General features: G+C 40.2%; 1 pseudogene; it reads right to left on the reverse strand.

The window, feature by feature from the left end:
• Window positions 1-10,233: 10,233 nt before the first annotated feature.
• On the reverse strand, window positions 10,234-20,185 carry LOC129640851 (rho GTPase-activating protein 20-like; annotated as a pseudogene).
• Window positions 20,186-24,192: the final 4,007 nt, after the last annotated feature.

Genomic DNA, 24,192 nt, shown 5'->3' on the forward strand with positions numbered 1-24,192 from the left:
AAAATACCAGGCTGGATGAAGCACAAGCTGGAATCAAGATTGCCGGGAGAAATATCAATAACCTCAGATACACAGATGACAGCATCCTTATGGCAGAAGGTGAAGAAGAACTAAAGAGCGTCTTTATGAAAGTGAAAGAGGAGAGTGAAAAAGTTGGCTTAAAGCTCAGTATTCAGAAAGGTAAGGTTATGGCATCTGGTCCTATCACTTCATGGCAAACAGATGGGGAAACAGTGGGAACAGTGACAGACTTTATTTTGGGGGGACTCCAAAATCACTGCAGATGGTGACTGCAGCCATGAAATTAAAAGTCACTTGTTCCTTGGAAGAAAAGTTATGACAGCATATTAAAAAGCAGAGACATTAGTTTGCCAACAAAGGTCTGCTTAGTCAAAGCTATGGTTTTTCCAGTAGTCATGTATGGATGTGAGAGTTGGACTATAAAGAGCTGAGTGCCAAAGAAGTGATACTTTTGAACTATGGTGTTGGATAAGACTCTTGAGAGTCCCTTGGACTGCAAGGAGATCCAACCAATCAATCCTGAAGGAATTCAGTCCTGAATATTCTTTGGAAGGACTGATGTGGAAGCTGAAACTCCAATACTCTGGCCACATGATACAAAGAACTGACTCACTTGAAAAGACCCTGATCCTGGGAAAGCCTGAAGGTGGGAGGAGAAGGGGACAACAGAGGATGAGATGGTTGGATGACATCTCTGACTTGATGGACAGCAGTTTGAGCAAGCTCTGGGAGTTAGTGATGGACAGGGAAGCCTGGTGTGCTTTAGTCCATGGGGTCGCAAAGAGTCGGGCACGACTGAGCAACTGTACTGAACTGAACTGATACACACACACACACACACACACACACATTAGGTTTCCCAGATGGCACTAGTGGTGAGGAACCTGCCTTCCAGGAGATGTTAGAAATGTGGGTTAGATTCCTGGGTCTGGAAGAGCCACTGGAGGACGGCATGGCAATCCCCTCCAGTATTCTTGCCTAGAGAATCCCATGGACAGAGGAGCCTGGTGGGCTATAGTCCATAGGGTTGCAAAGAGTCAAAGACAACTAAAGCAACTTAGCATGCATGCATGCATGTATACATACATACATATCCATGCTTTATCCATTCCTCTGTTGATGGATGTTTAGGTTGCTTCCATGTCCTGGCTATTGTAAATAGTGTTGCAATGAACACTGAGGGGCACGTATCTTTTGGAATTATGGTTTTCTCCAGGTATATGCCCAGGAGTGGGATTTCTGGGTCATATGATAGTTCTATTTTTAATTTTTAAAGAACCTCTATACAGCTCTCCCAGAGAAGGCAATGGCACCCCACTCCAGTACTCTTGCCTGGAAAATCCCATGGGCAGAGGAGCCTGGTAGGCTGGAGCCCATGGGGTCGCGAAGAGTCGGACACAACTGAGCAACTTCACTTTCACTTTTCACTTTCATGCATTGGAGAAGGAAATGGCAACCCACTCCAGTGTTCTTGCCTGGAGAATCCCAGGGACAGGGGAGCCTGGTGGGATGCCGTCTATGGGGTCGCACAGAGTCGGACACGACTGAAGTGACTTAGCAGCAGTAGTAGCATACTGTTCTCCATGGTGGCTGTATCAATTTGCATTCCTGCCAACAGTGTAAGAGGGTTCCCTTTTCTCCGTACCCTCTCCAGCATTTATTGTTTATAAATTTTCTTGGGAATAATCCTCTTTGGCTCCACATCCCGCCTTCTGGAACCACTGGGGTGTCAGTCCTGTGGCTTTGCCAGGTGGAGGTCTCATCCCCAAGGCTTCAGTTGGAGGCCATATGGCCTGTTGAAACCAAGGTGATGGCCCATGCTTTGAAGCTTAAGAAGGAATCTGATGATCTCTGAATGGCCTTTGGAGTCTTTCTTTTTGTTTCTTAGAGAATAGTGTACATTTGCAGCCAAATAGCTGCAAATAGCTTTCCTCTTACAGAATCTAAGCAGTTTAACAGCCTTCTTTCATTTCATCCTGTTTCAGTATCCCTAATGGGCAGTGTTTCTGCTAATAAAATCCTATATCTATGCCTGGTTTTTGCTGAGGTAGTGGATAATTTTGTGATTCTAATCCCTACTAGTCTTATTTTCAAAGGTTGTATAGCCATGCCCTCTATTTTTTCTTTAGAAAAAGCTTCCTTTTGTATATGTGTGTGTAAAATGTAGGGACTGAAAATTTTCTAAGTAGTCAAGTGCTGCTTCCTTTTTGCTCAACAATTCCTTCTTCAGTTCAGCTCCCTCTTCTTGCATTTTATTATAAGCAGTCAGGAGGAACCATACTGGTCCTTTAACAGTTTGCTGAGCAACCTCTACAGCTAAAAACCCACTTGTTTGGATATTCCATTTTATTTTATTATAAAAATCAATTTTTATAGTTGCTATATGTTGTCAGTGTCTGATATAGTAATTCATAATTTGTAAAGGTTATATTCCAAATATAACCTTTATAGTTATAGTTTATAGTTACCATAAAATATTTGCTGTTATTTCCTTGTTGTACAACGTCCTTGTAGCTGATTTTATACTTAATAGCTTGTACCTCTTAATTCCCTATTCTTATCATGCCCTTCCCCTCTTCCCTCTCCCAGTTTGTAGCCACTGTTTGTTCTCTATATCTGTAAGTCTGCTTCTTTTTTCTTTTATTCACTAGATTCCACATATGTGATATCATACAGTATTTTTCTTTGTCTTCCTTATTTCACTTAGCATAATCCTCTGCCCCAGGTGCATCCATATTGCTGGAAATGGCAAAAAAAAATTTCTTTTTTATGGCTGAGCTGTATTCAGAACAGATCAGTCGCTCAGTCCTGTCCGACTCTTTGTGACACCATGAATCACAGCACGCCAGGCCTCCCTGTCCAACACCAACTCCCAGAGTTCACTCAGACTCACATCCATCGAGTCAGTGATGCCATCCAGCCATCTCATCCTCTGTCGTCCCCTTCTCCTTTTTCCCCCAATCCCTCCCAGCATCAGAGTCTTTTCCAATGAGTCAACTCTTTGCATGAGGTGGCCAAAGTACCGGAGTTTCAGCTTTAGCATCATTCCTTCCAAAGAAATCCCAGGGCTGATCTCCTTCAGAATGGCCTGGTTGGATCTCCTTGCAGTCCAAGGGACTCTCAAGAGTCTTCTCCAACACCAACAGTACAAAAGCATCAATTCTTCGGCGCTCAGCCTTCTTCACAGTCCAACTCTCACATCCATACATGACCACAGGAAAAACCATAGCCTTGACTAGACGGACCTTTGTTGGCAAAGTAATGTCTCTGCTTTTCAACATGCTATCTTGGTTGGTCATAGCTTTCCTTCCAAGGAGTAAGCATCTTTTAATTTCATGGCTGCAGTCACCATCTGCAGTGATTTTGGAGCCCAGAAAAATAAAGTCTGACACTGTTTCCACTGTTTCCCCATCTATTTCCCATGAAGTGATGGGACCGGATGCCATGATCTTCGTTTTCTGAATGTTGAGCTTTAAGCCAACTTTATCACTCTCCTCTTTCACTTTCCTCAAGAGGCTTTTGAGTTCCTCTTCACTTTCTGCCGTAAGGGTGGTATCATCTGCATATCTGAGGTTATTGATATTTCTCCTGGCAATCTTGATTCCAGCTTGTGTATCTTCCAGTCCAGCGTTTCTCATGATGTACTCTGCATAGAAGTTAAACAGGGTGACAATATACAGCCCTGTCGTACTCCTTTTCCTATTTGGAACCAGTCTGTTGTTCCATGTCCAGTTCTAACTGTTGCTTTCTGACCTGCATACACATTTCTCAAGAGGCAGGTCAAGTGGTCTGGTATTCCCATCTCTTTCAGAATTTTCCACAGTTTATTGTGATCCACACAGTCAAAGGCTTTGGCATAGTCAGTAAAGCAGAAATAGATGTTTTTCTGTAACTCTCTTGCTTTTTCCATGATCCAGCGGATGCTGGCAATTTGATCTCTGGTTCCTCTGCCTTTTCTAAAACCAGCTTGAACATCAGGAAGTTCACGGTTCACGTATTGCTGAAGCCTGGCTTGGAGAATTTTGAGCATTACTTTACTAGCGTGTGACATGAGTGCAATTGTGCGGTAGTTTGAGCATTCTTTGGCATTGCCTTTCTTTGGGATTGGAATGAAAACTGACCTTTTCCAGTCCTGTGGCCACTGCTGAGTTTTCCAAATTTGCTGGCATATTGAGTTCAGCACTTTCACAGCATCATCTTTCAGGATTTGGAATAGCTCAGTTGCATTTCTATCACCTCCACTAGCTTTGTTGGTAGTCATTCTTTCTAAGGCCCACTTGACTTCACATTCCAGGATGTCTGGCTCTAGGTCAGTGATCACACCATCGTGATTATCTGGGTTGTGAAGATCTGTTTTGTACAGTTCTTCTGTGTATTCTTTCCATCTCTTCTTAATATCTTCTGCTTCTGTTAGGTCCATACCATTTCTGTTCTTTATTGAGCCCATCTTTGCATGAAATGTTCCTTTGGTATCTCTGATTTTCTTGAAGAGATCTCTAGTCTTTCCCATTTTGTTGTTTTCCTCTATTTCTTTGCATTGATCACTGAAGAAGGCTTTCTTATCTCTTCTTGCTATTCTTTGGAACTCTGCATTCAGATGTTTATATCTTTCCTTTTCTCCTTTGCTTTTCGCTTCTCTTCTTTTCAGAGCTATTTGTAAGGCCTCCCCAGACAGCCATTTTGCTTTTTTGCATTTCTTTTCCATAGGGATAGTCTTGATTCCTGTCTCCTGTACAATGTCACGAACCTCATTCCATAGTTCATCAGGCACTCTATCTATCAGATCTAGGCCCTTAAATCTATTTCTCACTTCCACTGTATAATCATAAGGGATTTGATTTAGGTCATACCTGAATGGTCTAGTGGTTTTCCCTCCTTTCTTCAATTTAAGTCTGATTTTGGCAATAAGGAGTTCATGGTCTGAGCCACAGTCAGCTCCTGGTCTTGTTTTTGCTGACTGTATAGAGCTTCTCCATCTTTGGCTGCAAAGAATATAATCAATCTGATTTCGGTGTTGACCATCTGGCGATATCCATGTATAGAGTCTTCTCTTGTGTTGTTGGAAGAGGGTGTTTGTTATGACCAGTGCATTTTCTTGGCAAAACTCTATTAGTCTTTGCCCTGCTTCATTCCGTATTCCAAGGCCAAATTTGCCTGTTACTCCAGGTGTTTCTTGACTTCCTACTTTTGCATTCCAGTCCCCTATAATGAAAAGGACATCTTTTTTGGGTGTTAGTTCTAAAAGGTCTCGTAGGTCTTCATAGAACCGTTCAACTTCAGATTCTTCAGCATTACTGGTTGGGGCATAGACTTGGATTACTGTAATATTGAATGGTTTGCCTTGGAAACGAACAGAGATCATTCTGTCGTTTTTGAGATTGCATCCAAGTACTGCATTTTGGACTCTTTTGTTGACCATGATGGCTACTCCATTTCTTCTGAGGGATTCCTGCACGCAGTAGTAGATATAATGGTCATCTGAGTTAAATTCACCCATTCCAGTCCATTTCACTTCGCTGATTCCTAGAATGTTGACGTTCACACTTGCCATCTCTTGTTTGACCACTTCCAATTTGCCTTGATTCATGGACCTGACATTCCAGGTTCCTATGCAATATTGCTCTTTACAGCATCAGACCTTGCTTCTATCACCAGTCACATCCACAGCTGGGTATTGTTTTTGCTTTGGCTCCATCCCTTCATTCTTTCTGGAGTTATGTCTCCACTGATCTCCAGTAGCATATTGGGCCCCTACTGACCTGGGGAGTTTCTCTTTCAGTATCCTATCATTTTGCCCTTTCATACTGTTCATGGGGTTCTCAAGGCAAGAATACTGAAGTGGTTTGCCATTCCCTTCTCCAGCGGACCAAATTCTGTCAGATCTCTCCACCATGACCTGCCCCACGAGCATGGCTTAGTTTCATTGAGTTAGACAAGGCTGTGGTCCTAGTGTGATTAGATTGACTAGTTTTTTGCGAGTATGGTTTCAATGTGTTTGAATTGTATTACATTGTATATATGTGCATTCCATTCATCTGTCAATGGACCCTTAGGTTGCTTCTGTGTCTTGAAAGTGTACTGCTATGAACATTGGGGTGCATGTATATTTTCGAGTAGAATTTTTGTATTTTCCAGATATATACCCAGGAGTGAGATTGCTGAGTCATATGGTAGTTCCCTTTTTAGTTTTTTTTAGAAACCTCCAAAGTGTTGTCCACAGTATGAATGGATGCACTAAGTGAGAAGTTAAAAGCTTTTAACAAAGAGCCAAACAACCAAATAGAGATGAAGAGCACAATAACTGAAATAAAAAATACACTCGAAGGAATCAACAGTAGATTGAATGGTACAGGGCAACAGATCAGTGAGCCAGAAGACAGAGTAGGGTAATTCACTGCCGCTGAAATAAATACTCATTTTTATTGCTTGCAAGCTCTCTTTTTCACAGAACTAGAACACCAGTTCAGCCAAGTTCTTTGCCTTTTATCACATGGTTATCTTGTCTTAGTTTCCAGTAACGTGTTCTTCATTTCTATCTGAGGCTTCACCAGGATGACCTTGAATGTCCATATTTCTACTAACATTCTGTTCATAATTATTTGTTTATTCTCTAAGAAGATAGACTGCCTCTCAAGCTCTCCTCTTTTCTTTCTGAATCCTTACTAGAATCACCTCTAACATCTATAGTTCTACCAATATTGTCCTCACAGTAACTCAGGCTTTTATTGGCATGTATCTCAAAAACTTCTCCAAGCCTCTGCTCACTACCCAGTTTACAAAGCCCCTTCCACATATTTAGGTATTGTTACAGCAGCAGGCTATTTCTTGGTACCAGAATCAGAAAGGAAAAGGAATGATCTATATTAAATATATATATATATATATATATATATATATATATAATCATAAGGATAGGAAAAAGATCCAGTTGGTAGCCCTAGAAAATATATCAGCATTTGAAAACTCATAAAATTTAAAACATTAACTCTGGAATGGGACAAAGTTAAAGACCTAACAAACTGGAAGAGAGAACTAAGAATTGTACCCAAGATGCAGCATAAAGAAAAACATTGAAAAAATTTTGAGATATGGTGTTCAAGAATCCTTGTTTAATAGAATTTTAATGGGATGCTAGCAAAAGATAATAGAGGAATGTTACAGCAGGATATTCAGAGAGAGAATGTCTGAGAAGTTTTAATATGCATAAATAAAAATCAATAAGGAAAACACTTATCTACAGTGTACTAATCCAATAAAGGTTAGAAGAAGGAGGACAAATGAAGCCATTAGAAACTGCTGATGAAACTAAACTATGGAATAAAATGGTGTAACTCAAAATACATTGTAGTGACAACAAATGTAAATAGATTACATGACTCTGGTTAAATTAAAAATAAAATTACTAGCTTAGATATTAAAAAAAAAAAAAACAGTTATATGGTGTTTATAGGAGACACTGACACAAAAACACGCACACCACCAAATCTGTGCACACCCACCCTGAAAAGAAAATTTCAAAAGAGAAAAAGCAAAAGAGATATTCTAGGCATATATGGACCAAAAGAAGAGCTGAAATAAAAATATTATTCAAAATAGAATATAAAGCAGATGCATTAACATTAATAAAGAATATTTATGAAGAGTATAAAATTATAACTTTGTGTATGCTTAATATAGATGTAGACTGTAACCCCCCTCCAAAACAAACAGCTATAAAAACTCAGAATTACAAAATAAAATTGACAAACTTAATATCATAATGGGAGAGTTTAACACCTCTCTTAGAAACTACTAATTTGGAGAATATACAGAGAGGATTTGAGTAACACATATGCTGCTGCTAAGTCGCTTCAGTCGTGTCCGACTCTGTGCGACGCCATGGATGGCAGCCCACCAGGCTCCTCTGTCCCTGGGATTCTCCAGGCAAGAACACTGGAGTGGGTTGCCATTTCCTTCTCCAATGCATGCAAGTGAAAAGTGAAAGTGAAGTCGCTTGGTCGTGTCTGACTTCGCGATCTCATGGACTGTAGCCTACCAGGCCCCTCCATCCATGGGATTTTTCAGGCAAGAGTACAGGAGTGGGTTGCCATGTCCTTCTTCAGAGTAACATATATAGCATGATTTTAAATATATATATATATATATATATATATATATATATATATATCTTTGTACCCAAAAGAGAACCCAACAGAGAATACATACTCTTCTAAAGCATGCATGCAACATTTAAAAGTTTAAAATTTACTATATACTTGCAGTCACAAAGAATCACAATCATTCACATATTATCTAGTCACTATTCTATTAAAATTAGAAATTAGCTGTTACAAATAGTAATGAAAATCCTTCAGTATGGGAACCTGAAAAAAAAGAAAAGCATAACCAATGTATGGATTAAAGAATAATTCACAAAATTATAACATGTATTAACTGAATGATTGAAAAACTAAAATACTAAAAAATAAAAATAATTATTTGAGATATAGCTAATGCAGTGAAATAAAAATGGAATATATATATTACATTCATATTCTAGTCAATATATCATAATTTTTAATCACCATAAAGATAATTAGTTTCCTCTTAAAGCCTTTCAATAGCTGTCTTTCTGGAATCAATCAATATTTTCATCCTTAGTATCTTTGCTTTGCTTTTCAAAAAAGTTAACCTTAATTACATCACTAAGTGAAAATTGTCTGATGATTACACAGATCTTACTAGCTATAGTAAAGACTAATATCAGAAAATCAAATCGTCTTTTATTCATTCTACATTAGACAAGTGGGTCCTTGTATAGTTTATCAGTTCCTAGAGTCTTTTCTAAAATTAATAACTTGATTTTCTTGGTGAGTATCCTAGGGGGAAGCTAACCTTTATTTGTCATTTCCACATGGCAAGAATCTCCTCTGTGAGTTACAGTTGACAGACTGTTTTCAGCTTTTCTTTATCTCCTGTTATTTCTCCTCTTCAGATTTGAGAGACTTTTGTGTATCTTTCTTGGCCTAAAAACTCACAGATACACTGCCCAGCCATGTTTTTACCCCTTTTTGTTATGGAATTGTTTCTACTCAAAAGAAAATTTATACAAGCATGCGATTATTCCCAAATATATCACACCGATATCCCATTTTTGCTAGATGAATAAAAACAGTGACTACCAGAACTTGTGAACAGTAAAGACTGTAAAGTCATATCTAAAACTTATGTCTTACTGCTACTCACTGAAATTCCATTTGTGCTGTTTTCTACCTCTTCGGTTTTAAAATTTGCAGTCATTACCAGTCAATGTAATTTCTGTACTCTTAGAAAAATTCAAAAGTTCATTTATACCTTTTTTTAGTAGACATTTACCCAGGCATTAAAAGTAATATAAAATTAACACAACGAATAATCATTTACCAGAGGAATTTGGATTGTTGAGCTATGTATAAAAATACCAGTGTAATTCCTGATGGTGCATAGCAGCATAGGAGCCAATATCTAATGGGGTCAAATGTTTATGCATTATAAAAGAGCAATTAATTTGAGCTGGAATGGTCACAGATGTCTCTTGTGAAATTTCTGAGCGAGTAGAACCCAAGTAGCTATCTAGTTTGTGTATATTTAGAGACAAAGAGGAGTTGATAATTATACTTAGAGATATGCATGTATCTTGTTCAGGAAACAGTGAAGTGTCTGACCCAGCTAAAGAAAAGGATCTACACTGAGAGATAGTGAAGAAAAAATGGATTACTGGAGCAGGTTGCATTGTAGAGGATCTTCTGTGACCTAAGAAGATAAACTAAGAGCAGTGTTGATATATGTATGTTCCTAGGATCGTTCATTAATAGGGTTCCTCCAAAACGACCTCTCAGGTCAGATGTGGAAAATACTGAGTTTCTTTACTGTGAGTCTTCTCTAAGACATTACTATGTTAATGGGCATTTTGATTTCCGGTAGGAAAATCTAGCATTTCCCAAACCGATTTGACCCTGGAACCCTTGCTATGGAAACAATGCATGGATCAAGTATTCTATATATATTGGTATCAATCTCAGTCTACAAACTGTAATATATTAAGATATGTACTGTTGTATAGTTTTAAATGGTACATTCCTAGTGTAATCCTTTGTTCCCAGATTGGCATAAATTCAAAGTCTTTCCATTTTCTCCATGAATGTATCATGTTCTGGGGTCTTCTAATGCTAAGGAGTTAGGTGATTGTGGAATGAGGCATGACATTTATCCACTGTGTCATCTGTGTATGCTGGACATCTGCTGAAAGGTCCTACTTGCTCTCTTGTCCCAGGTGATTGGCCTGTACCACTATTACTGAGACATGTGTTACTCAAATCCAGTGGTTCTCTTTGTTCCTTCCATACGGTAATTCTCATGTTGATGGGAATAACTTCACTGATCTGTTCCATGTTGAGGTACAAGAAATTCTGTATGAATGTACGATGCCCCATCTTTCTTAGACATGTTATTTAATTGTTCTCTGGGGGCTTCCTAATTCCCCTTGGTTTCTATTTATGAAATGTGGCATGTGTTCCATACACCTAATGATTTAAGGCTTTTCCCATGAGGTTTCCACCTAGATCTTTACCCTCTGCCATGTGTTGTTGTTGTTTCCTAGGAAACTAAGTTTTCAAAACGCATAAGCCATAAAATGCTCTCTGTTTCTCTTATGCTTCTGTAATTTTTTATCCTCTGAGGAAATGACCTAGCTGTCCCTTAGTTTTTCTAATGGTTAGTTTCAAACCAGCTTTTTCATTCTCCTCTTTCACCCTTTTCAAGAGACTCTAGTTTGTCTTCACTTTCTGCCATTAGAGCGGTATCATCTGTATATCTGAGGTTGATAATTCTCCCAGAAATCTTGATTCCAACTTGATTCCTCCAGCATAGCACTTCGCATGATATACTCTGCATATCAATTAAATAAGCAGAGTGATGATATACAACCTTTCTAAATCATGAGCCAGTCCTCTGTTCCATGTTCGATTCTAAGTGTTGCTTCTTGACCGGCATACAGGTTTCCCAGGAGGCAAGTAAGGTGGTCTGGTACTCCCATCTCTTTAATCATTTTTCACAGTTTGTTGTGATCCACATGGTCAAAGGACTTCCTTGACAGCTCAGCAGGTAAAGGTACCACCTCCAACACAGGAGTCTCAGGAAACATGGATTTGATCCCTGGATCAGGAAGATTCCCCTGGAGGAGGAAATGGCAACCTACTCCAGTATTCTTGCCTGGAAAATCCCATGAACAGAGGAGCTGGTGGGCTACAGTCCATAGGGTTGCAAAGAGTTGGACACGACTGACAACTGAGCACCATGCATACATACAGTCAAAGGCTTTAGCATAGTCAGTGAAGCTGACTATAGATGTTTTTCTGGAACTCCCTTACTTTCCTCAGTAAATAATGAATAACTCATTGTCTTTGTAGTCTTCTGTGGAGCCCTTTTCTACGGTGACTCTTGAAAAGCCTCTCTTGCTGTTGGGAACTCTTCTTCCACCATATGAAGTAGGCCGGTTTTCTTGTTGAAGACGTGGGGATCAACCCAGAGCCAACTTCAAACAGCAGACATGTAGCTTACTCCAGGTTGAGCTGCCAAGTGCTTAAAAGTTCATAAGTGATCTTAGTTGAGACCCAAACTGCCAGTTGAGCCTCTACCAAAGTGTTAAACTGAATCATAAGCAAATGAAATGGTTCTCTAACCTATTTTTATTGCATCAATATAAAAATGGACAATACAGTACAAAAAATAATATGGTAGGAATGAAAGAAGAAATACTTTGGGGGGAATATTTTCTCAAATACGGATATATGGGATCAAGAAAAACTGAAATGGTATAAGCTGGGACCTTGAAAGGTCTTATTTTTCATTGAATGATCCAAAGTAGTTTTCTTGGTTGAAGTGCCTCATGTTCATTCTTGTGCCAGGAAATTCATTTATTTCTGGATAAGATCTGAGCATTTAATTCAAACTCAACAAAATTATGCAAATATTTTGTAAAAAGTGTTCTTGAGTGAGAGATTTATTATAGGATAAAGAAAAAGCAAGGATAAAGTGTGATTATGGGGACTGTAATCTTCGGGGCCTTAGAATACTGTAGACAGGTCAGTGGATGGACCCATCCTTGATGAGGTCATGGCATCATACTGCAGTTGTCCCTTTTTGTAAAAAACTGTCATTCTCACTTGGATTCAAGAGATTGTTCTTTTGTCACTGATGAAATGAAAGCAAACAGTTAACTTAGTTTGAACATGTTCTCAGATATTCAGTTCAGTTCAGTTCAGTTCAGTCGCTCAGTCGTGTCTGAATCTTTGCAACCTCGTGAATCGCAGCATGCCAGGCCTCCCTGTCCATCACCAACTCCCGGAGTTCACTCAGACTCACGTCCATCGAGTCAGTGATGCCATCCAGCCATCTCATCCTCTGTCGTCCCCTTCTCCTCTTTCCCCCAATCCCTCCCAGCATCAGGGTCTTTTCCAATGAGTCAACTCTTCGCATGAGGTGGCCAAAGTACTGGAGTTTCAGCTTTAGCGTCATTCCTTCCAAAGAAATTCCAGGGCTGATCTCCTTCAGAATGGCCTGGTTGGATCTCCTTGCAGTCCAAGGGACTCTCAAGAGTCTTCTCCAACACCACAGCTCAAAAGCATCAATTCTTCAGCTCTCGGCTTTCTTCACAGTCCAACTCTCACATCCATACATGACCACTGGAAAAACTATAGCCTTGACTAGACGGACCTTTGTTGGCAAAGTAATGTCTCTGCTTTTCAATATGCTATCTAGGTCGGTCATAACTTTTCTTCCAAGGAGTAAGCATCTTTTAATTTCATGGCTGCAGTCACCATCTGCAGTGATTTTGGAGCCCCCCAAAATAAAGTCTGGCACTGTTTCCACTGTTGCTAGGCTCAAGTAGTACTAACTCAAATCTCATGAGAACTTCTTCTAGCCCTATTAATTGCTTCTTTACAGATTTGTTTTACATCAATTATCTTATTTAATCTTTACAGCAATCCTAAGATTTAGATATTTTTATTCACATTTTAGAGATGAAGAAACTGAAACTGAGCTAGAACAATTGGCCAAAGTTAACGCAACTGGTAAACAGTGGTACAAGAGTTGATAGTCTGGAAAGTTTTTCTGACATTAGTCCTTTTTTTCCTCAATGATGCTGGTTTTTTTTTTTTTTTTTTTCCAACCTAATTCAAAGGCACTAGAAACCTGCAGTGCCTCAGGGACCACTGCCCAGAAAAAAGGAAGGAGAGGGGAATAAACCAGGCAGTGCTCTGGGCCCATCAACCTAGGTTAAGCCAGAGCACATCTTTTATATATGAGTTGCATTTCAAGTTTTATTTTAAAAATTTCCAAATGTGATAACATACTGGGCGGTTCATTTTGAACTGTGGTATTGGAGAAGACTCTTGAGAGTCCTTTGGACTGCAAGGAGATCCAACCAGTCCATCCTAAAGGAGATCAGTCCTGAATATTCATTGGAAGGACTGATGTTGAGACTGAAATGCTAATGATTTGCCACCTGATGTGAAGAACGGACTCATTGGAAAAGACCCTGATGCTGGGAAAGATTGAGGGCAGGAGGAGAAGGGGACGAGAGGGTGAGATGGTTGGATGGCATCACCGATTCGATGGACATGAGTTTGAGTAAGCTCCGGGAGTTGGTGATGCACAGGGAGGCCTGGCGCGCTGCAGTCCTCGACCCCAAGGACTTGGGGTCACTGTAGTCCTTGGGGTCACAAAGAGTCAGACACGACTGAGCAACTGAACAGAACTGAACCATGATGTCTCCTAAAGCTTACTAGTAGCTTCCTGAAATCAGAACAGTCTTATCCTTTCTTTGATCTCACAAGTGGGAAACTGCCCATGTCTTGGAGCAGATGGAAATTACTGCCCTTAGAATGTGCTTTGGGCTCTAGGATCTCCCATTGACCCCTGGCAGCCTTTCTGTCTTTGGCATCAAAGCCAGTTACATTATTCACGTACCTGCAACCTTCTCACTGTTATCAATGATATCAGTGATATCACTGTTATCACAACTCACTGAGATCTCTCCAAAGAGAGAAGTGATATCTTCTCCAAATATCTTGAGACAGTTTTCAATGAGAAATTGTATGAAAGAAATCTGTAACACGAAGGGGCAAAAAATGGGGTATTACTGTACATATGGTGTAATAGTAAATCACATTTCATCCATGAATCTTGGCTCTAACAAACAATGCAAAAGAAGTCTGAGAAAAATTCAGACTTGATTAAAAATATATATATATACATCAGCTTTTTCTAAGAAATAACTGATACTTTCAAGAGTACTTTGGGCTCAAATTTTAAAATTCTTTAAGTCAGTGGGCTAGTTATAATATGTGGTCTGCTTTAATAACTTAAATTTTGTAATGATGGTTACATGCTTAAAACCAGGATGACTTTTAAGCACCCCACACAGGATGTTTGGAGCAAAAATGTATATTCTCTTATTAAGTTTTATTTATTTATTTTTTTTAATTTTATTTTATTTTTAAACTTTACATAATTGTATTAGTTTTGCCAAATATCAAAATGAATCTGCCACAGGTATACATGTGTTCCCCATCCTGAACCCTCCTCCCTCCTTCCTCTGCATACCATCCCTCTTTCCTAGTTTTATTGAGATAGGATTTATATATAGCATCTTATTAAAACTTATAAAGTATCGAATACAACACAAACTGTGAAATTCACTTCGGTGAAGAAATATCTGAAACGTGGGTAGCAGAGGTTTCTGTGCAGGGTGGGAGGGTTTGTGAAGGAAGAAAGCATCTGGAGAGAAAACATGTCTGTCTGTCTAACTACATTGCCATGCCTCACACTTGCTGTCTGGGGCAGCTTGGGGAAGAGCTGTGATCTTATTAGGCATGTTGTGGCTCTGTTAGGATGTTCTGAAATATTTTACTAGCTTCCTCATTCTCTGGCGGAGACACAACGGAAGCCAAATACTTTGCTGAATGAGCCACAGCTGGCAGAGTGCGGCCAGTATGTGTGGAGCCTCAGGTGCTCATATTGCCCAGGCCGCCAAGATGTGCCGACAGTGACCAGATGTATTGGGTGTTGTCATCATTGGGTAATGATGAAATCATAGTCTGGAGGCTTGTACACCCTCAGTGATTAGGCTGAGAGTTGAACCTTCGCTCTCCGATTGCAAAGCCACGTTTTTTCTATCATATCATCCTACTCTTACCTCTCTATCCTTTAACCTCTTGGGTAGCAAAGGGGAAGTGAGTCAACTGTTCTCAGTTATAATACACCTTCCCATGCCCAACCAGAGTAGGACTCTGCCACTCCAAGGCAGTGTAATTAAAATGTGCACTTTAAAAACTGGTTCATCAGAGTTACTACTGCAGACTTCAGGTTTAAGATGGGGACTCTGCTCCGCAAGGCATAAAAATGAGAGATCTCATTACCTGTTTGGTGAGGTTTTCTGAGCTGCCAGAATTAGGCAGACAAAGAAGGCTTGGTGTAATACACACTGATAAATTATAAGCTGTCATCTGATTGGATGAGGAATGTTGCTCAATATTGTGTAAAACTGCAAAAAGATATCGCAGAAAAACTACATTGGCTCTCGGCAGCTGGTTTAGAAGCCTAAGGACAGAAAAAAACACTTATAAATAAAGCGAGTCATTTTGCTTAGTAAGTGGGAATACAGAGAACAAATTACTTCTTTTTATACCATGTACACAGTCCATTCTCACAGTTCCAGGCATGAATGCATACAAAAACGTTTCACTGAATTTAATTCCTGAACCAGGTAAGACCTGCTCTGGTTAGTTATGTGTTTGTATTTAAGATCATACCACTGGCGGATTGGTTCTTTATCATCTCATTTTAGACCAGTGGATTCATCTCCAACACTTTCATGTGTTCAGAAGGTGTAAAATGGTCAAGCATTCCATGTTAATAAGATTAGGGGAAAAACAGCAATTACAGTGTCACCAATAAGGCATGCATCTCTCTTCAAACTGGCTTCCATGGGCATGATCAAGTGAAACCTCGTAATACTGGTCATTATTTTAGAGGACACAGCTGTAAACTATAAGCTAATATTTTCCTAAGAGTATGTTGGTTGTATTTTCTCAGAGTTGAGTAATTATTGCATCATTACCTCTGGGTCGATGTTATTTTCTCCTGCTCATTCCCTTGATCAATAACATCAAGCCATTTATCATACAGACTGGCTGTAAATATGCTTCCTTGGATATTTCGAAGAAAATCCTTATATAGATCAAAAAGCATATATTATTCTTAGGATAAATTCAATGGAGAAATTGCAAAGAAAATATTTAGTGGAAAAATTCAATTCAGTCCACAATTCCTTCACAGCCACCCAGACTGATTCACACAGAGCTTGGCTGTCATTCTCCACAGCCTTGCACACCCAGAAGTAGTGGATGGAATTTCCCCAACTAAAATTAGAAGCATAAAAGCAGAGTCTGGGCTGCAGTGAGAATGAAGCTCAAGCTCCTTCTATCGCCTGGAACTTACTCTTTGTGTACATGTTAACACATTAGTACAAACTGGCAAGGTCTGGTGATAACTGATCCTAAATCCTATTAGTTTCTTGAAAAGAAACGCACATGCCCATTTTGTTTCTTTACTTCAGACACATGCTTACTCGTAATTCAAGAAAGAGAAGTTCTGAAATAAACAAAATTACACCCCTACATGCTCTTATACACATATTAAGAGAAAACCTGAAGTATGTGTGCTCCCTGGGAAAAAACTAGTATTGAAATAGCTTCAATCGTTTTCTTAAAAAGAAAAAAATCATTCTGACTGGTGTGAAATGGTACCTCATAGTGGTTTTGATTTGCATTTCTCTGATAATGAGTGATGTTGAGCATCTTTTTATGTGTTTGTTAGCCATCTGTATGTCTTCTTTGGAGAAATGTCTATTTAGTTCTTTGGCCCATTTTTTGATTGGGTCATTTGTTTTTCTGGAGTTGAGCTGCCAGGTTCGATACACGATACTGGATGCTTGGGGCTGGTGCACTGGGACGACCCAGAGGGATGGAACGGGGAGGGAGGAGGGAGGAGGGTTCAGGATGGGGAACACATGTGTACCTGTGGCGGATTGATTTTGATATTTGGCAAAACTAATACAATTATGTAAAGTTTAAAAAATAAAATTAAATTAAAAAAAAAAGAAAAAATCATATAAAAGTTCAGTTCTACAGACTTTTAAGCAGCAGGTGTTAGAAATAAATCAAAAGCCCCAAGGGTAAACTACATGTTACCCTTACAACACTTTGAATGGAATATATCCACCCAAAGAGGAAACTGAAAATTTAGATACATTGCAACTTGACACCTGTGGGAGAGAATATGCAAATGTCAGCTTCCTAAGAGGAGGCCTGGAAACTTTATCCTGATGATCAAGGCCTCCTATTGTAGAATGGGGCCTATTAAAATAGATGAAGTTGTAACCTGTTGTGCAAGACTGAGAGGAAATGATTGCATTGCCTTGCCAGTTTCAAAGGCACAACTTGCTTCCACTGGTCTTAATATACAGCCTGACTTCTCTTAATAGTATCTTCTTTAGGCAGTGTTTCTAAGCCATCTATCATGATTGTAATCCTGATAGTGTTTGCTTCTTTCAGTACTTATTGAGCTGCTGTTTGTGTCTGGCACTCTTGAGTACTGAGGACAGAGTATGAAGATAATGTACAAAGACTGAGGCCTCTCATACTTTTTCTTCTAATTGGTATACAGTACCCAATCATGGTCATCAGGGTTTCACTAGGCTACTTAGGGAGTGTCCGCAGTACATTTGGAAGGAGGAAGCACTCCATTTCAGTTCAGCCATTCAGTCCCGTCCTACTCTTTGTGACCCCATGGACTGCACACCAGGCTTTCCTGTCCATCACCAACACCTGGGTCTTGTTCAAATTCATGTCCGTGGAGTTGTTGATGCCATTCAACCATGTCATCGGCTTTGGCTTCTGGGAGTCTGGGAGTGTGTGGTAGGGCCCTTGCCTTGTGTGCCAAACCACATGCACTTGGAGTGTGTCTCTTCTCTCTCCTGAACCCTGTGCTGTAGAATCGATTGGTGAGACTGAGTATGGTTAAGCCAGGACATGACTCATGCAGAATATGCCATGGGTATTTGCTATTGGACCTCTGTTTATAGACAATTTAATGAAAAACTCAAAGTGGTTCTGACTATATATTCATTTCTGATTTAGACCAACTCCATGGATGCTTTGACATATGGTATTCTCAAGGCCAAAGTTGCAAGGTTTGATTCCCCACCAAGATCAATCAACTTTAGGAAGAGAAAACTTTGGGACTGTCTAAGACCTGTACCCATAAGTAGCCACCCGGTTCTTACTAGTCTGTGCTTATAGCATGGAAACAGGCAAGAGCCTAGAAACACTTGCTCAAAAATCAAATCAGTTCCAAGTGTGCACCTTTGAGAGGGTAGCACTCTACTTGCTATTTGCATACCTAGTGTGTATTATTATGGGTCCAGTGTAGTAGGGGTCAACTCTAAATCATATCTGCACTGTTGCTATTATCATACAATCGAACATTAATAGGGGACAAGGAAACACCATATGTTATTTGGTTTCTAAGATAATTTTAATAACCTGTCTGTAGTAATTACTACATGAATATATTTTTGTTCATAGCTGCTAACAAGCACCAAGATGGATTGATTAATTTTTTTCTTTCTGTTGTATTATCGCCCTGGTAGAAAATTAACTACACACTTGTGATTTAGCTGTATCATTTCAAATTCAGTCTATTTTTTATATAAATCTATTGACTTTTGTCAAATTCCAAACAGATTTTGATTGTTGCAGTCGCTTTAATAATAAGATTTATAAGATTAGGCACGTAGTAAAACTGGTTACCGTGTAACTGTAACCTTGGCTGGTGGGCTAAACTTACAAATGTTAACAAAGCCCATTAAAGATGGTAAGGGAGATAAAAGGAGGAACAAATGGTGGAGTCATCCCTACACTAATTTTCAAGTAAAAGGCATTGTGAAACAGGGGAAGGAAGGATGATGAAGTGATCAGAGATTTTGGTGGCCTCACTAAGCGTTTTTTGATTCATTGTAAGCCAAATGGGCTTCCCAGGTGGTGCTAGTGGTAAAAAAAAAACCTGCCTGCCAATGCAGGAGATGCAAGAGATGCAGGTTCGATCCCTGGCAGGAAGATCCCCTGGAGAAAGGCATGGCAACCCACTCTAGTATTCTTGCCTGGAGGATTCCATGGACAGAGGAGTCTGCTGGGCTACAGTCAATGAAATCACAGAGAGTCGGCTGCGACTAGGAGACTAACACACACAGACACACTCACACACACACACACACACACACACACACTAAACACACGAGTTTACCATAGTGAGTAAACATCTGTCCTGCCTCCATGCTAAGTTGCTTCAGCCGTGTCCAGTTCTGTGCCACCTCATGGACTATAGCCTGCCAGACTCCATGTCCATGGGATTCTCCAGGCAAGAATACTGGAGTCGTATGCCAGTCCCTGTTCCAGGGGATCCTTGCAACCCAGGGATGGAACCCAGGTTTCCTGCATTGAAGGCGGATTCTTTACTGTCTGAGCCACCTGGGAAGTTACTTCTGTTAACTGTTTCCAAAAGCTTAATATGAATTTTCTTTTGGAAATGTGGCCTTCATTAGGAAGGTGATGAGGAAGTCATCCAAAGCAGGAAGCTTGTTTTGGTAAACACTCAATGTGTAAGTGGGTATTTTGAAATATATTGTTATTCTTTTGCATGGAGTGTTCCGGAGTCAAGATGTGCAACGAAAAAGGAAAATATCTAATGTATGGGGCTTATAACATTTGAGGTACCTTCCTTCAGTTTTGGCTTTGTGAAGTGTTTTTCACTTTTCAGACCCTTCCTCTCTTATGCCTATTAGGTTTCTTGGGCACTCATAATGAAGGACCAGTCATATAGCTTCAGATTTACCGTGTGTGGATAATGCTCAAACGTTCCTTACCTTTAAGACCGACGATATCACAAGAACTGGTTCATCATTCAAGTTCACTGTGTCTCCACAGTTTAGTTTGTTCTTTAAGGCTCTGCATGATTTTATACTGGCTGATTTTCTGAAGATGCCTTCTGTGAATGGCCCTTTTTTATTGATAAAGGAAAGCATATCCTATAGGGAAGGAAAGAAAAGAAAACTTTGGGACGTTTCATGTCTAGAAGCCCAGAGCACAAGCTTGCTCCTGTTTTGACAGAGCTGTGGTATATGAGGGTACAGTTCTAGAACAGCACCGAAGTCAATTTGAAATTTTTTCTTCAGTGTCTCTAAATATATTTTCGACCCAAGAAGCGATTTGACATTCATACATTGAAAGATTTTAAACACTTGTGTAATCAGATTTTCCGTTTCTATGAATTTACTGTGTTAAACGTCTCTGCTTTGAGGCCTTTGTAGATTCACCCTCTCCTCCTTCACCACTCCTTTCTCATTATTCCCTATTATAGATGCTCTTCCCTACGTGTGGAAATCTTTTTCCCATATTCATTCTCGTTTTGTTTATTCCCCTTCCAGGGACTGTCCACCCCATTCAGTCCTGTTTCCTGTATTCCCTCCCCTCAAAATGAAGCTGAATACGCCTCTCCTCCTTCTCCGATGACATTCCTCTCTCATCAGCCTTTCTAGTTCCTTTTCCTGTATTTTCATGTCCTCTGCTATCTGCAGAGTTAGAGAGATAACAGATATTGGAGCCAGGTTTTTCAAGGAATGTGGAATCTGTATGCCAGTCATCCACTGTGTGACTTTGGGCATAGCACATACTTGGGTGAGGCTCTTTTGATTTTCATTTGTGAAGTGGGGGTGATGATAGTCATGGCTACCGCCTAAATGTTCTGTGAAAGACGCAAGGTCTGGGGTAGTAGCTAGCACGTAGCTAATATGATAAATTTCTTCATATATACCATAAAATTCCCTGCATCTAGTGTAGTGCTTGCAGAGATAGTGGACAGTGAACGAGTTAATGCTTACAGTTCAATACACTAATTTGATATAGCACAGTCCAAACTCTGTGACTCTCTTTTGACACATTCTGTCAGGAGCAAATGATTCATCTTTGTCAGAGGATGCGTACTTTATGCTTAAACACTTGAGTTACATATCAAATCCGTGTGAGACATTTTGCATCATAAGGGGGAGTAGACTCAGCTGAAGGAGACTTGGGACTAGTGTTGACTTCAAGAGAGGAGACGAGGAGACATTTGAGGATGAGGTGGACTCTCAGAGATTCTAACACACAGAGTCTGAAGGAAAGCTATACGGCTCAAAACAGCATGGAGTTCAAACTCGCCTCCAGGACCTCCCCACCATTCTATGCAGAACAAGTACTCTCTCACCCGAAGGAAAAAAGGACATTGGGTTGATTACACCCAGCTCCCAGCCAGTCCCAGCCTCTGGCCAATCTTCAAAATTCCTTGCCCCAGCTGTTTAAGAGATAACTACTCTGAACAACCTTGCAGACGAACAGGCCCCATTAAGACAGGAGCTTTCCACATATGTGCCTCTATATACTTAATCTTTTCTTGGGTAAGGGCTTCTGCTGCTGCTAAGTCGCTCCAGTCATGTCTGACTCTGTGTGACCCCCATAGATGGCAGCCCACCAGGCTCCCCCATCCCTGGGATTCTCCAGGCAAGAAAACTGGAATGGGTTGCCATTTCCTTCTCCAGTGCATGAAAGTGAAAAGTGAAAGGGAAGTCACTCAGTCGTGTCCGACTCTTAGCGACCCCATGGACTGCAGCCTACCAGGCTCCTCCGCCCATGGGATTTTCCAGGCGAGAGTACTGGAGTGGGTTGCCATTTCCTTCAGCAGCTCACTAATCTGACTGCTGCCCCTTCTCACCTCATAAAGGTGATCTGTAAAGGACTGCTCTCCTTCTTTTTCTCAACCTCGCCTTCTCTAACTGCCTTAACTTACAGAGTCCAAGTTAACTGGTTTAAGCTGGTATAGATGGGTCTTTGTTGAAATCAGCGGAATGGATGAGAGTATCTTTTCATCTTGTAGTTGCCTTCTGACTCTGCAGTACCTAAATCAGATCTTATTCTTTGAAGTCATGTTATGAATCTTATCGGACAAAGCCAGACTTCTTCATTTGGGAGTAGAATTGGAAGAGAACACTTGATCTCTCAGAACTCCCCTTCTCAGGAAGGTTACAGAAACCAAAATAAGACCTACCAGAATTGGGGTGGGCAGGGTGTCATGATCACATACATCCTCAAGAGCAGCTCCAAAGAGCTGTTTTGGCTTTGTGGGTGGTAGAGACACGTGTTGGTTGTCCTCGCAGGTCTTGAAGGTATGGCCAAAGGCCCACTTTTTGAGAGAACTCTTCCTAAGTGTCTTCTTGTCTGAAACTAATGTAGAAGAGAGATTTTCACTAGTAGTAGTTTAGATTATTTAGCCTGATTTCCACCACTTACATTCAGCAGCATGTTCATGGCAGAGGCTGAAAGAGAGAAACTGAACCATTTGTTATATAGCATTCCCCTCATTCTGAAGCAGGCTAATTGCATTCTTCTGGTGTTAACATGTTCTTCTTCGTCATATTCTGCAAACCAGTAGTTAAACCTAGAGGCGTGATCAGACGCACGGTTGACTCTCCCTGTGACAGTATTTCCCCAGACAGTGCTCTCTATTCCCTTTGCCCTGTGTCATGAGGCACTTAACCTATAGTTATACAGGTTTCCTAATGTGAAGTGTTATCAGTGGATTCTGGTTTCAGATCTCATTTGAAAGGCCATAGTTATTAAATATTCAAATTAAGCCGCATTTGTAGGAAGTTTCCTTGCTCTGTTCAGTTACCTGTTTGGCTTTCTGAGTACCCAGTCACGCCCAATTTTCTCCCTTAAAAAGAATCGCCTTTCATGAGACATCCTGCATGACAGTGCTTATCAGTCAGCCTCTGGACCTCTCCTCTGGGAGGCCACACACATCAGTCACCTCAAAGGAAGACTTCCTGCCCTCAGAGTCCTTGAGAAGTAGGCATTAATTGCCGAAAATATGGTAAGATTACAGGTGGCCATTTTTCTGTGTCACCTGACTCAGCTAACCCAAAGATGAATTTTACCTACCAACAGCCCCAGTCAAAGGAATGCTTTCCAAAAAAGAGTGATCAGCAATGAAAAATTGAGTTCAAAGTGTCTCGTGCCCAGCTATGAATGTTTTCCTGATATTTGCTCAATAAACCTGCTTAATATTTCCTTAAATAACCTGCTTAAATAACCAGCTACAGAAGTCAATTAGAGGAGCCCAGGTGTAGAGAAATAAACAGAAGAATTTAACCAAATCTTTTAAAATGCCCATCCACTTGTCTTTCGGAGACATAGTGAGTGCGTCACCATGTCCATTCAAGTGAGTGAACCACTTGTGGTGCTGGGTGAGAGAACCAGAAGGCTCCTATTCTGCCTCTTAATTGGATGAGTTACCTAAAACTCTTTGAGCGTCAGTTTACTCAAATGTAATATAAATGATGCTACTTACACCTCACTGGACTACATAACATAATGTACTACCCATCACAAGACATGGCACATAGCAGCCTTAATAAAGGTAATTTCCCTCCTTCAGAAGGCCTAAGGCAGCCTAGACATCAGTCACCTGCCCCTAAGCAGACCCCACCCCCATTCTCCATTTGATTGTGCAGCCTCCAGAAGGTGTGCATTCCTCAAGGAATGCCATCACTTTGCCTTAGGCTCTTCCTGCCCTGACATTCATACTACCATCATTTTCAAAGGAGAGAATGAAGAAAGCAAATGCATTCTTAAATTCAGGAAGAGATTCTCCTAATTAATATGTACAAATGTTAAAAAGATACAGGTTTATATGGGTTGAGTTGCTTTATGCACCCTGGTTTCCCTACTCTTAACCTGATTCTTTTATTTCTACAGTACCCACAGGTATTCATGTATTTCAAATGTATTCATTCATTGTTCAGTTTTAATTAAGAATACGCTTAGGAAGAAAGCTCTATCAGTTGGTACAAAGCTATATGGCCAGCTAGCCTATAACCTTAGATGGAAAGCAATATAGACATTAAGGCCTACGCTTTTATTTTCAGGCCTAAATGGCCCTTTTGTAATGTACATTGGTTGGTGTTAGAGTTCTCGTGGGCTCTGTGACCAATAAAAC

This window comes from Bubalus kerabau, unplaced genomic scaffold (assembly GCF_029407905.1).
Source record: "Bubalus kerabau isolate K-KA32 ecotype Philippines breed swamp buffalo unplaced genomic scaffold, PCC_UOA_SB_1v2 scaffold_50, whole genome shotgun sequence".
In the NCBI taxonomy this organism is placed as follows: Eukaryota; Metazoa; Chordata; class Mammalia; order Artiodactyla; family Bovidae; genus Bubalus; species Bubalus kerabau.